The sequence below is a fragment of the Cyprinus carpio genome, chromosome A24 (assembly GCF_018340385.1).
Source record: "Cyprinus carpio isolate SPL01 chromosome A24, ASM1834038v1, whole genome shotgun sequence".
In the NCBI taxonomy this organism is placed as follows: Eukaryota; Metazoa; Chordata; class Actinopteri; order Cypriniformes; family Cyprinidae; genus Cyprinus; species Cyprinus carpio.
In genome coordinates, this window is record NC_056595.1 from 18826719 (window position 1) to 18841901 (window position 15183).

The 15183-nt window shown below is 36.9% G+C and overlaps 2 pseudogenes; one reads left to right on the forward strand and one right to left on the reverse strand.

Annotated features, from left to right (window-relative positions):
• The window catches only part of LOC109047566, a 35494-nt pseudogene extending 33290 nt beyond the window's left edge, over window positions 1-2204 (forward strand).
• A 636-nt stretch (window positions 2205-2840) lies between these two features.
• The window catches only part of LOC109106768, a 34576-nt pseudogene continuing 22233 nt past the window's right edge, over window positions 2841-15183 (reverse strand).

Here is a 15183-nt window from a genome sequence, read left to right on the forward strand (position 1 = left end):
CATAATAAAACAATAAGGTAATTTTGAAATTTTTATCTTACAATTCAGATTTATTTTTTTTTCGCCAAATTCTGAGAAAAAAAAGTCAGAACTGGAAGATATAAACCCATAATTCTAATTTAGCAATTCCAACTTTTTCATCTGAATTCATCTGAGTTTACATCTTAGCCACAAAATTAAAAAGATAATTGTGACTTTTTACAGTTGCGAGGAAAAAGTGAGAAATTGTGAGATATATTGTCAGGATTGTGACAAATTTTGAATTGTGAGATAAATTCACAATTTCCTTTTTAGTTTGTTTTTCCTGTGGCAGAAACCGGCTTCCATGCTAACCTACACCTTAACCTTGGGTGAAAAACTTTCTTTTTTTTTTCACTTTTAGAAAAAGTATTTTCGTTTCTATAGGGACAAATTTGGCTGTATTTACTTGATATATCTGGTGATATTTACACAATTTAGAGTGTGTCATTTTAAAATATATTTATTCATTTTTTGGTGGGAAAAAATAAGAGCCGTTAATATCATAGCCTATTTTTACAATCCTATCAAATCGAGCTACAATCCCACTATACATAACTTCAAGTTCAGTTAGTATTATGTTTAATTTGAAAATATGACACGTAACTAAATTATATGTGATCACCATTTCATGCTGTTTTAAGTCAAATAATAAAAAAGAATAAAGAAGTTTTTTTTTTTTTTATGAGTGTTATAAAAATATTGTGTTTGTGTGTACATTATATGTTTTTTTATGAACAGCATGGAGGAATGTGAAGCTCTCTGCACACGTCTGGCCATCATGGTGAACGGAACATTCAAGTGTCTTGGCACAATCCAGCATCTCAAATACAAGTAAAATCACAAATATTCACTTATGTTCACATAAAAATGTCCAGTTGCACAGATTTTCCACAGTGCAAAATATTTTGTATTTGCATCTCTATTCTCTGAACATCTCTTATAATGTTTTCCCTGCAGATTTGGTGATGGATATGTGGTCACCATGAAAATCAGAGCAGCCAAAGCGGGCACTGTACCAGATCTGAATCCGGCCGAAGCATTTATGGAGAGCACATTTCCAGGCTGCATTCAGAGGGAGAAACACTATAATACTCTACAGTATGAGATTGCCTCTTCCTCCCTGGCCAAAATCTTCCAGCTAGTCTTGGCCAACAAAGAAATGCTGAATATCGAAGATTACTCAGTGTCCCAGACAACACTGGACCAGGTATTTCATATGACCCTGCTGGCCTAGATCATCCTGTACCATTTAGATTTTCAAATATTTGTCAGTGTCTCCTTAGATGTGATGCATTTAAGCTTGGAAAATGTATGACTCCCTTTATGTAGTCCAAAACAGGGAGAACTATTATAGGTATAGCAGTATTTTTTATGGTACTGTCTTCCTTCTGGGACATGATATCCCAAACTAGACAAGCACAGAATACAACAGTCAAGTTCAGGGTCAGATTGCCACAAGCATTCATCCATCTTGTGACTGCCACCATTTGTTTCCAAGCCTGCATGTGACAAATGCACTGGAACGAGGACAGTTTGGCTCTTTATGTAGTCGTGCTCTCTTTGTTTCACTCCCTGTAGGTGTTTGTGAATTTTGCAAAGCAGCAATCCGGAGAAGATGATGCCATTGTGTTGCACCCAAGGGCAGCCGGCGCCCGGCGGGACATGAGAGTGTTTCCAGTGAAAACCAAAGCCTGAAATCTTCACTGAAGAGGGTCATTTGATCAGGTCAATTGGAGTCATCTGGCAGATCACACAAAAGAGTCATAAAAGAAGAGGAGATTATTTTCTTTCTTCTTTACCAAACACTCAGTTTGAAACTTCTGAGCGTTTACGCAGTAACAGCTTTGCACACCTTCTTTGCTTGGCCTTTTTTTTTTAATAGAAATGCAACCAAACCACAACAAAATACAGACAGAACTAAGTCTTATGAATACTGTAGCACTTTATTATGTCAATGTCACTTTTATACAAAGAATTTTGTTTTAAAAACAAATCAAATGATGCAATAGATTTTATTGCAAAGGCTATTGCCGTTGAAATGCATATTGCATTGTGATGCATTGCAAGTCAAGGTTTTAATAATTCTTGCCAAGTTAGAAAAGGGTAGCATGCAAACAACACAAAGGGATAGTTCACCCAAAAATGAAAACTTGATGTTTTTCTGCTTACCCCCAGGGCATCTAAGATGTAGGTGACTTTGTTTCTTCAGTAGAACACAAATGATGATTTTTAATTCCAAATGTTGCAGTCTGTCAGTCGTATAATGCATGGCAATGGTAACAAAATCTATGATAGTGAAAAAAACATGCACAGACAAATCCAAATTAAACCCTGCGGCTCATGACAACACATTGATGACCTAAGACATGAAACAATCAGTTTGTGCGAGAAACCGAACAGTATTTATATAATTTTTTACCTCTAATACACAACTATGTCCAACTGCCTTGAGTGTGCACACGGCATCCTTTGCGTGAGGTGTGTACGCGCTCTGGCGTAGTTTACACAAGCGGCGGAAGTGATCTCTCACATGTATACATCAATCATTGTTTACACAGTGCACAGTCATGGATTGATGGATAACAGATGACATACACGCACTCAAGGCAGTTGGACATAGTGGTGTATTAGAGGTAAAAAATTATATAAATACTGTTCGGTTTCTCGCACAAACCGATCGTTTCGTGTCTTAGGATATCAATGTGTCGTCATGAGCCACTGGGTTTAATTTGGATTTGTCTGTGCATGTTTTTTTTTACTCTCATAGATTTTGTTACCATTGCCATGCATTATACGACTGACAGACTGCAACGGTTTGAGTTAAATCCCTGGGGATTAGCAGATGAACATCAAATTTTCATTTTTGGGTGAACTATCCCTTTAAGTTGTATTTGTTAAATGTTGAATGTTGAGTTTTGTAATTTGTTGACTAGAAATAGCCTGTAGCAAGGAATGGTACAAAGTTGATTTTGGTTTTGTTCTTTCTTTCTTTCTTGCTTGCTTGTAAAGATACCCCAAAATAATACTATTAAAAATGTTATTGCTCACTGTTCACTTTGTCAAGAGGGAATGCAATAATGTTACCATCAGAAATACAATCTGGAAATATTTATGAAATAGTATCACTCAAGATTGTTTTTTTAGGACATTTGAAGCAGTTAATGAGATTTCAGGTAAAACAAATAATTTTTATTTGACCCCAAATGTTCAGTATTTTCATATAAATATCATTTATAATAAATATTATAGCTAATTAATGTAATTCAGTGTCTTCCTCTGTTTAAGAAAAAGTTTTTTCTTTCATGCTGAAGTAGTCGGTTTACAGAGGTAGAGTACTGTATATTGCAAGTGGATAGTTGTGGAAATGATTTAACCAACAAAAATATTTTGTGTCAACACAAATTCTTACAAATCTGCTTATTTAAAATCTCAAGTGGCATACCATTGTAAATACAACAATGTTCGACATCATCTTACATGATAACCATCAGATATTGTTGAAAAGTGGATTTAACTTCATAATCCTTCCCAGAGGGTGCCATAAATCGGCTTCATTTACATGCAGCTGTTCAGATGTGTCCTAGTCCTCTCAGCTGAAATCATAATGTCTCTGGATTTTGACCTGAAGTTGGTTTATATGAATGTCAGAGGATGAAAGGGAGGATTGGCATGCGGAAGTTTGGGTAGTCCTTAAACTCCCGGGTGTAAGTTTTGTGTTTTCCTTTGGCCCAGATGGACATTTGAATGAAACCTAAAAATGTGAAGAGAGCCACTGCAAAAAAAAATTAATAAATTGAAAATAAAATTTGAAAATAAATCACATATACTGTAGTGCATTTGACATTTTTTCTATAATCAATAATATTGTTTTTATTTATTTATAACAAAAATATCAAAAACGTAACAAAAAAGTATGTATATATATTATATATTATTAATTTATTTATTTGGATCTCATTATATATCTATTGAAATTACCAAAGTTGATGGCAGGTTGCTCACCTGGCACACAATGGGTCATGATGGACAGGCCCACCCAAGCACCCACCTGATGACAAATTTAAGCAAAGAGTTGATGGACCGGTTGGAGGTGGCAGAGGTAGTGTTACTGTATATATTTGATTATGACAATGGTGCTGTTACCTCATATGTGTAGTGGGGACAATGAAACAAAGAAGAAAAGCCATGTAAAGGGTTTTTTTTAGATGGATTTGGGAACCTGCGAACATTTTGCACCTTTTAAACAACAAAAAATTGGGTATACACTCAAGTATCCTAATCTACATTAATGCCATAGAAATTTGACATAATACACCCACCTTCCACTTTTAAACTGTTAGTGACCAGTGGATGGAAAAAATTACCTGCCTCACATAACTGGAATACAACAATCATGCTTGTTAATTTATCTTTATGCTAGAATGTGGTCCAAACATAATAGCTTATATTAGGATTTTTAGTGGTACCAGATTTTTGGATGCTGTAACCTATGTAGTATGATGTATTAACCCGAAAGAACACCCCACATAACCACAACAGATAATTAGTGCATATGCATGACCTGCGTCTTCCATACGCTGTAAAACACACAAAACAATTTTAATTAATAATAAATTAGATTATTAAAAAAAGATTTGTCTTCGCGGGTACGCACATGGTGGTGTGTAGAGAGGATGGTTGATGTAGTATGCGAAACCATGCTGCAAAACCCCACTAATACGCACAATTCTGTGAATTCAGAGAATTAGCTTCAGCTTTGAGGAGAAGGATTCAACACTTGCAGTTTTCCTAATCATAATAGTACTGTTCAGCTTGTTTTTTGGTAAGTAAATGTATTTTATTTATTTATTTTTTTTTTGTATTTCTGAAGTAGACAAAGTACTTTTCATTTTAATTTTTTTGACACAGTAGAAAACCAGTAGACCAAGCACTCACCCTTACAGTGGCTCTGAGAGGCATCGTGCCATTAGAAAACCGATGCACAAAGATTGTTTCAAATAGCCTCTTGATATAGTGGAAAGAGTGACAAGCACAAGCCAAACTGAAGAGAAAATAAAAATAGTTATTTACTCATCCTCCATGTCAAATCAAAATCCATATGACTTTAATATCTTCCATGGAACAAAAAAGGTTTAATTTTTTTAAGAATGTACTTGACCACATGATGAGAGCTGGAAGTGAGGGTGTATTTGTGGTTATAGATGTATGGGACGCGGAAATAGAAGAGGAGATATATCAGAAGGGGACCTATGTACTCCGCCAGAAAAACCTGCAGATCATTGATGTTTTTAAAGATTGTATGATTGATACTGTCAGAATTACATTTTGCAAATTACTAACCATCGTCCATCCCAGTTGTGGGCCAAGGTCTCTGAAATACAAGGTCGCTGAGGTCCCGACAGGCAGATTCTGTAGCCGGTCATCATTTCTCAGCGCTTTTCCTTCTAAAAACCACAAACACAGAGCTAGATTTGTTATAGTTAGAGTTTAAGTTTTAGGTAAGTGTTTGGGTCCTGCTGCATCAAAGCAGCTCTCAGCTGATAGAACTTATGAAAGAACTTTATGAAACCTGAAAAATGCTGCCTTCAAAAGTGCTAGAGGTAGCAAGACATCAAGGCACATCTGAGAACATCCACAATGTTTGTGTAACATCGTGTCTACCAAGTCCTTCATCTGGTTAGTTTCAAAAGTAGCATAGCATGAATAAAATATCCCTCAATTCAGTGTGGGGTTTAGCAACTGGTGGAAATGGAGCAGATGAAATATATTTTTTTAAGATTTCACTTCTACCCAAGGAATAAACAAGTCCTTAAATATTTTTCTTGTTTTATCTCAAAAGTCACTTTTCCTGAGAAAAACAAGGACTTATATTTTAGCTGTAACACTGAAACTGTCACGAAGAAACGTGACGATTGTAAAAGATTACAAACTGAAAAAACGGACGGGGACTGGTTCTATGCACTGTGTTGGATTTTAAGATGTGGGAGTTGCTCTTAAAAAATAGAGGCAGTCTCGTATCAGTACGTCGCCCAGAGAGAAGTCAAAAGTTTTCAAGGTCCAGTTATGACATTTTGATTGAACACAAATGTATTATGAGTTCCTACTCATACTCACTGGGGTCCAGCCTCAGGGCTTGTCTCGCTGGATACCATTTGGGATCTGACAGAGAGTGAGAAAGCAAAGTCATACAAAGATTACTATGTAAAATATTAAGATCTACAACCCACTGTCATAAAAAAAATGATCTGACGACAAATTAAATGCTAAATTCGAAGAAAAATATAGACACAAACAGATATCGATTACTAGTAACATTTGCGTTAGTAAAGATTCCGTGTTTATAATACCTGTTCTATCAATATAATTTCAAACTAAGTAGGCTACATATTGTTTCATTATTATAGCTACACCTAAGCTCTGGAATACTTGAATTATATTGGTCCAATCATGGATTCAGCAGTTCAGAAAGCCTTGTCCAAATACACACACTTGCGGTACTTAGACACTTGATCACTTGACGTAATTCTAGATGTATTTCCTGTATTTGGTCCAAGTGTTTCTCAAGTGAGGATGAAGACCACTAGTGTGTGTAACAACTTTTTCATTAACCCTGATGGGACAACAATTATAGTGTTGTAAAACGCAGTGTTTACAGAGTTCTTAATTGTTATTTTCAATACTTGCATTTTAACAATAAAATGTTAAAGTCGTTCAGTAGTCCCTATAACAGATGACACCAGTTTAATTTCTGGTGCTTCTAATTAATTGATTAAAAAGCCGTTGCAAATGATGTACAAAATAAATATGGCTTACTCACCCTTTGCACCAATAAATGTTTAGCACTTTGTTTTATTACCAAATTATATGTAATTTCTAATTATTATTAATATTTAACTTACATTGGAAAAGTTTCTGTGACCTCTTGCGATCTTGGCAAAAAGTTTTGCGATTTATTTTCTGAACATAATGCGAATTTGAGATAGTGTGGATTTAGTGTGCATTATAATTGTACTGTGCTTTGGCGTTTTTAAGAGCTTGGACAGTCTTGCACAAAGTTACCTTCTGTCCATCAAGACACGCTACTGGTACAAGACTCCAAGTGTGGGTATTTGGACAAGGCAAGAGATTTCCTCATATTAACCGACACTAGCAAGTTTGTCCACAGCTCATCCAGGTAACTGCAGACCAATCAGGGACTGAATAGAGTACCCCTTAAAAGGCCTTTTAGCCAATAGAAGCCAAGACCAATATGACTGCGACCAACCAGCGCCACTTTCTACAGTTTCTCATCTGACACTGCTAAAAGTGTTTATGCAAACTAATTGAGCACTATTTTGTGTCTAAGGTAAAACTTATCCACCTTATTTTTTTCCCATAAGAGCTGGCGCTGGCCATTTGTAAAAAGCCTGGCTTCTGGTGTCACTTCCTTTAGCTGCACAAAACAGCTTGTTTTTTCTTGCTTAATATTAGGTCTTTGTAATATAAGTGTGTGTGTCTTTTACCAAATTATTTTAATATACAATCTTAATTATGAACACACTGGTGTATGTAGGTTACTGTAGTGCAAAACAGTAATTGTTTACTGCACGCTGTTATCTCTTCTCATTATTTCCTACAGCGGCTAACATGAACCCGGAAGTCTTGTACATTCACAAAAAAAAAAACGTGCTTTAATTCCAAGTTGAAAAACAAGATGGATAGTATATAGAGTAAAAATAACAGAAGAATTTAAAACTCAAATCAGTTGGCCTGTTTAATATCCCTGCACTAGTTTTATGAGTCATTCGCTCTCATTATTGCAATATTACACTCTGACAGACTGTCCAGGACCTAGAAGTGCACATCACTGGAGTGAAAAATGTGACCAATATTTAATATTTGAGTAGGTAAAATTACAATACAAAGCCATTGTGGGGTAAAACTTACATGACTTTATGAAACAAACTCTTCACGTCACCACACGCTTGAATGGGGTCTCAACCTGCATTAAAAAAATAAAACAATTGACCATCTCATTGGTGCTCGCTGAGTGCAGCAGTCACTGGCTGTTGGATTGTAAGAGGTAAAATCTATTTACCTTGTCAAGAAAAACAGAGCTGTTTCTTGGTTTTTGAGTCCAGTATTCTGACCTTAGGAGATTAGAGAGTCATAAATTCAGTTGGGTCATTAGGCTGCCGTAACGTACATTACCACTACAAAGCATATACTTTTGATCTAGCCAATGTACAATCATCAAGTTAATTTAGTGAAGATCTGGACTCAAGGTGAAGCTGCCCATCACTCCTCCTCCCCAGAATTTTCTTCTGTTTGTGAGATGCATCACAAAACTGGACAACCTAGAAAGGCAATAAAATCTTTTATGCTGTTAACACACATAGTCATCATAACAAGAAATAAGTAGAGCTTAGGGAATAATTTACAAATACGTTTCCCCTTGAGTGATTGCAAAAAACGTGTTGTGAAGTGGAATACCAAAAACTGCTCTCTCATTCTGACACAGTTTTCCAAGTGTATCTGAGAAGCTCCATGAGCACCTTATTGAGGACGGCAATAGTTGGACTGTTTATATTGATCAGAGCTTCTGTTTTGATACAGCTTTGTCCCTGCTTAGCTCATTGTATTTCACTTCATCAATCATCCCAAAACAAACATTGAATTCCTACCATTGTCTGTTTCTGACCAGTCTGAGCTCTGGACCAAATGATGGCATCTGTTTGCAGTACAGGGATCTTTTTTTAATCTTTAATTAAAAGGCATCAACGCTTGATCTACAGAGGCGCCATTGGGAGCTGTCTGCCGTACCAGCCCTTGAAAGCACTATATACTGTGGAGTTCAGCAGAGCTGTCAACCTGAAACTGTTATTTCTATACTGGCTAGCACACCGTCTAATGGACACACACAGGATTAGCCTAATGCTCAATTCTAAAGAAAGAATCCCAGTGGAGGTTGAGGCTGTTCTGTAGATGGGGATGTCTGAGATCATAATTATGACGCTGCATCTGATGCTGATCCACTTGTCTAAATTTTAACAGGAGTTTTCTAAACTTTACACCTCTTTTTATGCCAGATATTTTGCTTGAAAAGACATCTATCTATTGCATATAATTTATATCTTGTGTGTAAAATGTGTACATTTCTTATAAAGTGACATATGTGACTTACTCATCAAGAGAGTATTCATTTATAAAGACTATGCAGTAACCTGTCCTGCTTTCAATCAGGCAGAGAATCAATAAAAGCACTCTGAATTTCTGAGTGCTGGCTGACAGGACGTCCTGCCACTGCTATACCATCCCCCCAGTACTGTAAATACAGCAGTAATGATGAGGACTGTACCAGGCTCAAAACATAACATAATTCTGTATCTACACTGAAAGATTTTGTTTTGCTTGAGGTTTTTCAGTTCTTTCTTTCTTGCTTTACTTCTTGATGACAGAAAACAGTTCAGGGACATTTTGAATGTTTGATTTCCTGAACATTTCATTTTGAAGTTGTTTAATGTTTAGATATATAGTATAGTGTGTGTGTGTTAATCAATAGCACAGCAGTCCTCTGGTGGTGTTACAGTAGGCAGTGGAAATGCCTGAGAGCGTCATTAATCCCTCCACAGATGACAGGTGGCCTGTCGGTTGCTGTTCTGAAATTATATTTACTGGTTTATGTTCATCAAAGCGTAAAATTAAAGCCCACCGGCGTACAGCCAATTTGCTCTTACATATGCAAACCCCAATGTGAGGAACTGACTATTGATTACAAATTTTCACGCAAACTTAATCAAACATGCTGTGATTGATTTTATTTAGCTTAACAATAGTAACACTTTTTACTGTCACTCATCTTTATGGATTAATCTGGATTGAAAATGAACATTAAAATCTTGATAACCTAAAGAGACCAACCTAACAACGGCCGACAAAACTTACTCTACAATTTTTGAAATCATCTTGGGTGTATGTGTAATATATATATAGATAATATATCATAATAATTAATATAATAATAATAATACTAAAGGATAATAAAAAGGATTCAACCACAATTTATGGCAAGATTTAGCCATGTTCTGGGGGACAAAAAAAGTCCCTGTCTCCAAAGTATGCTCATAAACCACAACAATTGAAGGATCTCCTCTTTGCCTTTTTGACTATGAAGAATGAGGACGTTTTAGTCTGTTTTCCTAATTCATTGCCCGCCACACCCACATGTACAAAAAACATAATCTTGTAATTAAACTTGATGCCTTACCTCAAAGAAAATTGTTCTGCCTCATTCCGAGGGCCCTCGGCTGGCGTAATATAAGGTTCCCCCAGAGTTGGGCAGGCTGCTAGCGTCCTTTCCTTTTGGTATGCCAGTGTTAATTCTCCATTCTAAACCTCCCCAGTCACTCTCTCCATCTCCCCTCCCACTCACCGCCCCTCCTACTGCCTCTGCTTTTTCTGTCTTTTTATTTCCCATCTTTTTAATCTCTTGCCCTTTCTATTGAAGAGAGCACATCCACTTCTAAAATCTGTTCCCTTTTTTGGTCTGCAATCTTGTCTTCGATGTGTTAACAAGCCCTCAGAATTGTGAATGGATGATTAAAGACTGTGTTTGTAGATGTACACATTTTAAAAATGTAAATAATAATAATCAGTCAGTTTGGAGCTCGTGCGAAATGGAGATCAATGCTTCTGTACCCTAAGAAAGCCCTCCAGCTGTCCATTGGGCTAAAAATAGAAAACACACTCTCATGGATGTGTGTTGTGAGTGTTCAGGTCATCTTGAAATTATGATTGAAATGTGAAACAGGGCAAGTGATGTTTTGATCCCCTGTGTCATCTAAGGGGCTGTTACTGTGAATGATTGGGATTCATAATCAACAGTCTAGTTTTTAACTTGAAGTTCTGTAAGGAGCCATAATTGGCAAAAGTGGTTAACATCAACATGTCACAGCACATTGTTGTACAAGATATAGCAAGAAATATGACCTTCTTGAGAGAATCAGCAGATGCATATAACTAAACCTGTAGATATTTTGAGAATTGTCAGTTGTCATGGCTCATCCATTTCTAGTTTAGAAAGACTATTCATACCTATGAGTATTTATGCAAGTCAGGATGTTTTGACTTTCAGTGTTCGATTTTTAAAATGAAATATTTAAATCCTTAAGTACTGTATTAATCCTTAAAGGGGTCATATGATGCGATTTCAAATTTTCCTTTCTCTTTGGAGTGTTATAAGCTCTTGGTGAATAAAGAAGATCTGTGAAAGTTGCAAACAGAAACTAAAGTCTCAAATCCAAGAGATATTCTTTAGAAAAGTTAACACCCCTCTAGCCCCCCTAAAAGCGGCTCATTCTAAACACCCCCCACATATCTACGTCAGTATGTGGGAAGATTTGCATAACACCGCCCAGATGTTTCACTTAAAGAAACGAAGGCGTACCTTTTATTCTCGTTGTAGTATGGTTGTTGCCTCTGCCACAAAAGACGTATAGACGGTGTGTGTTTCACTTAATCAAATCAGAAACTACTTTGGTTGGCTTTCCAAAAGAGGATGATATCCGCTTCGTCATGCCTGGGAGCTGATCCGTGCTGGTCGCTGAGGAAATACATCAACTTTGCACGGTGGATACGCCGAATCAGCTTTCACCGTGGGTGAAGCGGTGTCCAGCCGGGAATTAGATCACGTAATGGTTGCTGCAAGACCAAGTGCGGCTCAGCCATTAGATCCGCCTGCGCTGTCGTTCTCAAGCAGCCTGCAGCTCACTCAAGGCGTGTGTGATGCTGTTCGTTGAGAAAGGTGGGGCATAGACGAAACAAAAATGTACGTATGTGGAAATAGTTTTTTTTTTTTTTTACCTTTAAAACCCCATAAGCACATTTCATTACACAAATACACAAAATAATGTTATTTTTAGCAGCACATATGACCACTTTAAACTAAAAAGATAAAATGCACAAATAAGTTAAAAAAAAAAGTTAATGATCTACAAGTTTCAATGGAGTCTTCTCACAACACCCACTAAAAAGTAATATTAAAGTCTTAAGTATTTTACTAGATGGCCATTTCATATAAATTTGTACAATTTGATTTGTACCAAAATGATGAAAATGCATGTTTAAAAAAAAAAAATCACAAGACTATCCCTAAAGCTACCCCCCAGATCGTATAAGCATATTTTATAAAACATAAGAATGATTGTACAAATTTAAAACAAATTAGCCACCAATTTGGCCAAATATAAAAACCAATAAGAATTTTCCATGAGATTGTTTTAGAACAATAAACTCTTCATATATAAACAGCCAAAGCAGCCAAAAAGAGATGACATAACTTGGCTGCATTTATACCCCAAATTTTTCCACTTTCATCATGTGATATAGGTTTTTCCCGTGCTTCACAGTTACAGCCTTTTCTGTCTTTTGTTGTCAAAAGGGTCTAGTAATGCCAAGTGGTTAGACATGGTGAATTGAAGCTTGACTTTTGCTCAAGTGTTTGTGCAGAGGCCACTTGGTCCAGCCAGCAAACTTTAGTGCAAGGCATGTATTCAGAAAGCTTCCAGCACTTCAGAGAGAGCAATATCTGCGTGCTGACCACATTCAGTGCCCAAAGACAGCATTGCTGCCATTTTTGAAAGAATGCAACCTCTGGGAAAACCAGAGACAGAGAAACCCCGTTTGAGAGAGAGAGACAGAAGAATCATTTTTTTTTCCATGAGTCCCTGGGGACATTTAAGATTGCCCTAAGGTCAGTTTGTTCCTTTGAGGGGGGTCCTCTATTTCCATCTTTTCACGTCGGGTTTTCTCAGCCCCAAGGCAAACCCCCCACAAATTTCGACCCAGCTGCCATTGAGCTGTGAATTCAGATTAGAGACTCTCTGTCCAAAGGCACTAGGCCATTTAGCGAAAGGGAAAAGAAAGGGCTGAAAGAGAATTTTCTTAGGTTCAAAGGGTAAAAGGGGGCACAAATACAGCCTGGGGGTGTTTATTTGATAAGGGCTGGTAACAACCCCCACTGCCACTGAAAATGGGTGAAAATGAAAGGGATTAGGGATTTACAAAAGAAACATAAGAGGGAGACGAGCAGGGATTGATTTTTTTTCACGCTTTTCTGATATTAAGAAGTGCTTATTAAGTTTGCCACTAGAGGGGGGGTGGGTTTTATTGGGTTTAAAAAATCTGTGATTTTTTTGGGACCCGTTCACCCATGGAGGGGAAAATTTGAAAGAGTGGCCTTCTGAAGACATGCTGATAAGACATCACTATATTACCTGGAGGGTATCAGTTCACAATTTTTTGATTTCAGTGTCAGCTTATACTGGTGCATGACTAGTTTGTTTAATTTTGAATGCACACTAAATTCTCTGGGTTATGGCATCTACCAACAGGGGAATGAGCCAGTTCAGGCTAATCAGCCAAACACTGAATCCTTGGGTCCTTCACCTGTGGAGGAACTCTGGAAAAATGGCCTTCGAAGATATTCAGCTTAAAAAAGGGAAAATTTGGGGCTTTAGTTGAAGGTTTATTTAATTAATTTTAAAATTAAATTGCATTATTATTTCCCGGGCCCAAAAAATTTTTGGGCCCTTTAAAAACCCTTTAAGTTCTACTACTTAAATTAAATTAACCCCCCCATCTTAAATTATTATGTTTTTTTTTTTTTAAACAATTTTTTTGCTGCTTGTTATCCCCGCTTAGCATCTCAAAAAGCATCTCAAAAAGGGATTGCCAATTTCAGGGTTTCCCAGGTAAGGAATCAATTTTGATTTTTAAAATCTAAAACCTGATTGTCTTAAGTAATAGAAAACAACCCCTGCAATGTAATAGTAAATTTAAAAACCTCTAATAATGGCACTTTTATGAAGATGAAATTTTTAATTTGAGAAGTAGAGAAAGAAAAAAATTTAAATGTGCTATCTGTTTTTAATTTTCTTTTTTAGCACTTGCTATCTGTTTTGATTGGGGTTTTTTTTGCTGGGTGGCCCCCCCGGCCCTTGGGGTAATTTTAATTTTATTTTTTATTTAAAGTTTTTTATGGTGTTTTTTTTTTAAAAAACCCCATGGCTTTTGTTTTTTTCATTTCCCCAAGGGCCCTTTATGTTCTTTGATATTTTCCCCTTTTATTTTGGTGAGATGTCTGCCATCTCTTGCTCTGTTTTGATATCTGATTTTGATGGCTTTTTAAAGTGTCCAGAGGGTTTTTTTTTACATTCCCCTCTAGTAATTTTGCCTGAACTCATACAGGCCTCAAAAACCCGTGGGTCCACCAACACCTGTTCATTTTTCTACCCCCCCCACCATCTGTCTGCTTTCCATTTTTGCTTTTTTTTTGGATGGCTCATTAAAAAAATCCATATAGATTGGAGGGGGCTGAGTGTTTCCTGGTATGTGCGTTTGGCTGCAGTGGATGGAGGGGGAAATTAAATTTTCATGGAGGGTCCCAAAGAAGGCTAATTGCTGCCTCTCTTAAAGTCTTGGCGGAATAAAAAAAAGGTGATATGGCATTAAAAGCAACCGTTTTGCTTCAGTTTTTTTCCCTTGAGGGACAAGGACTTTTAACTTCATTTGTAAATTAATGTTATTTGGGGGCCTGGCACGCAGGGAAATCCCTCTAGTGTTCCTCGTTTTTTGGGAGCTTTATTGGACTGGGGGGTGGGGGGTGGCTGTCCGATTGATTTGTTTTCTTTTTTTGTGCCTATGTTTGGCTGAAAAGAGTATACTGTAGTTAAAAAGTTGAATTTAATTTTTTAGACAAAAAAAAAAAATTTATGCGTCTATGTTTTCTAATGCATTGAGGGCGTGCATCTATAGACCGACCTCCTTTCTTTTATTTGGTTTTGTCTGACAGAACCCCCAAATTCTGGCAAGTTAAAAAGTCTTTTGCAACTTTATAAATCATTTGCCTCTTAACTGACATTCTTATTTCAGTAACTTGCATCAGCCAGACTTCTGGTGATTTATTACCCAATTACTCGGCCTACACACCTTGTGTTTAAACTCCTGAAACTTTCCCAATCATTTGCGACTGTTTTCGCGGTTTCACATATGAGTGCTCACAGACATTTGGTCCTTTTGTGAGCATGCTGAGCAATGAAGAAACCTGCGGTCCTCTCTAGGCGCCCCACCTTCTTCTGTGCACCTGCATTTGCATGCAAAGCGAGCAGTCATGTGCTGCACTGA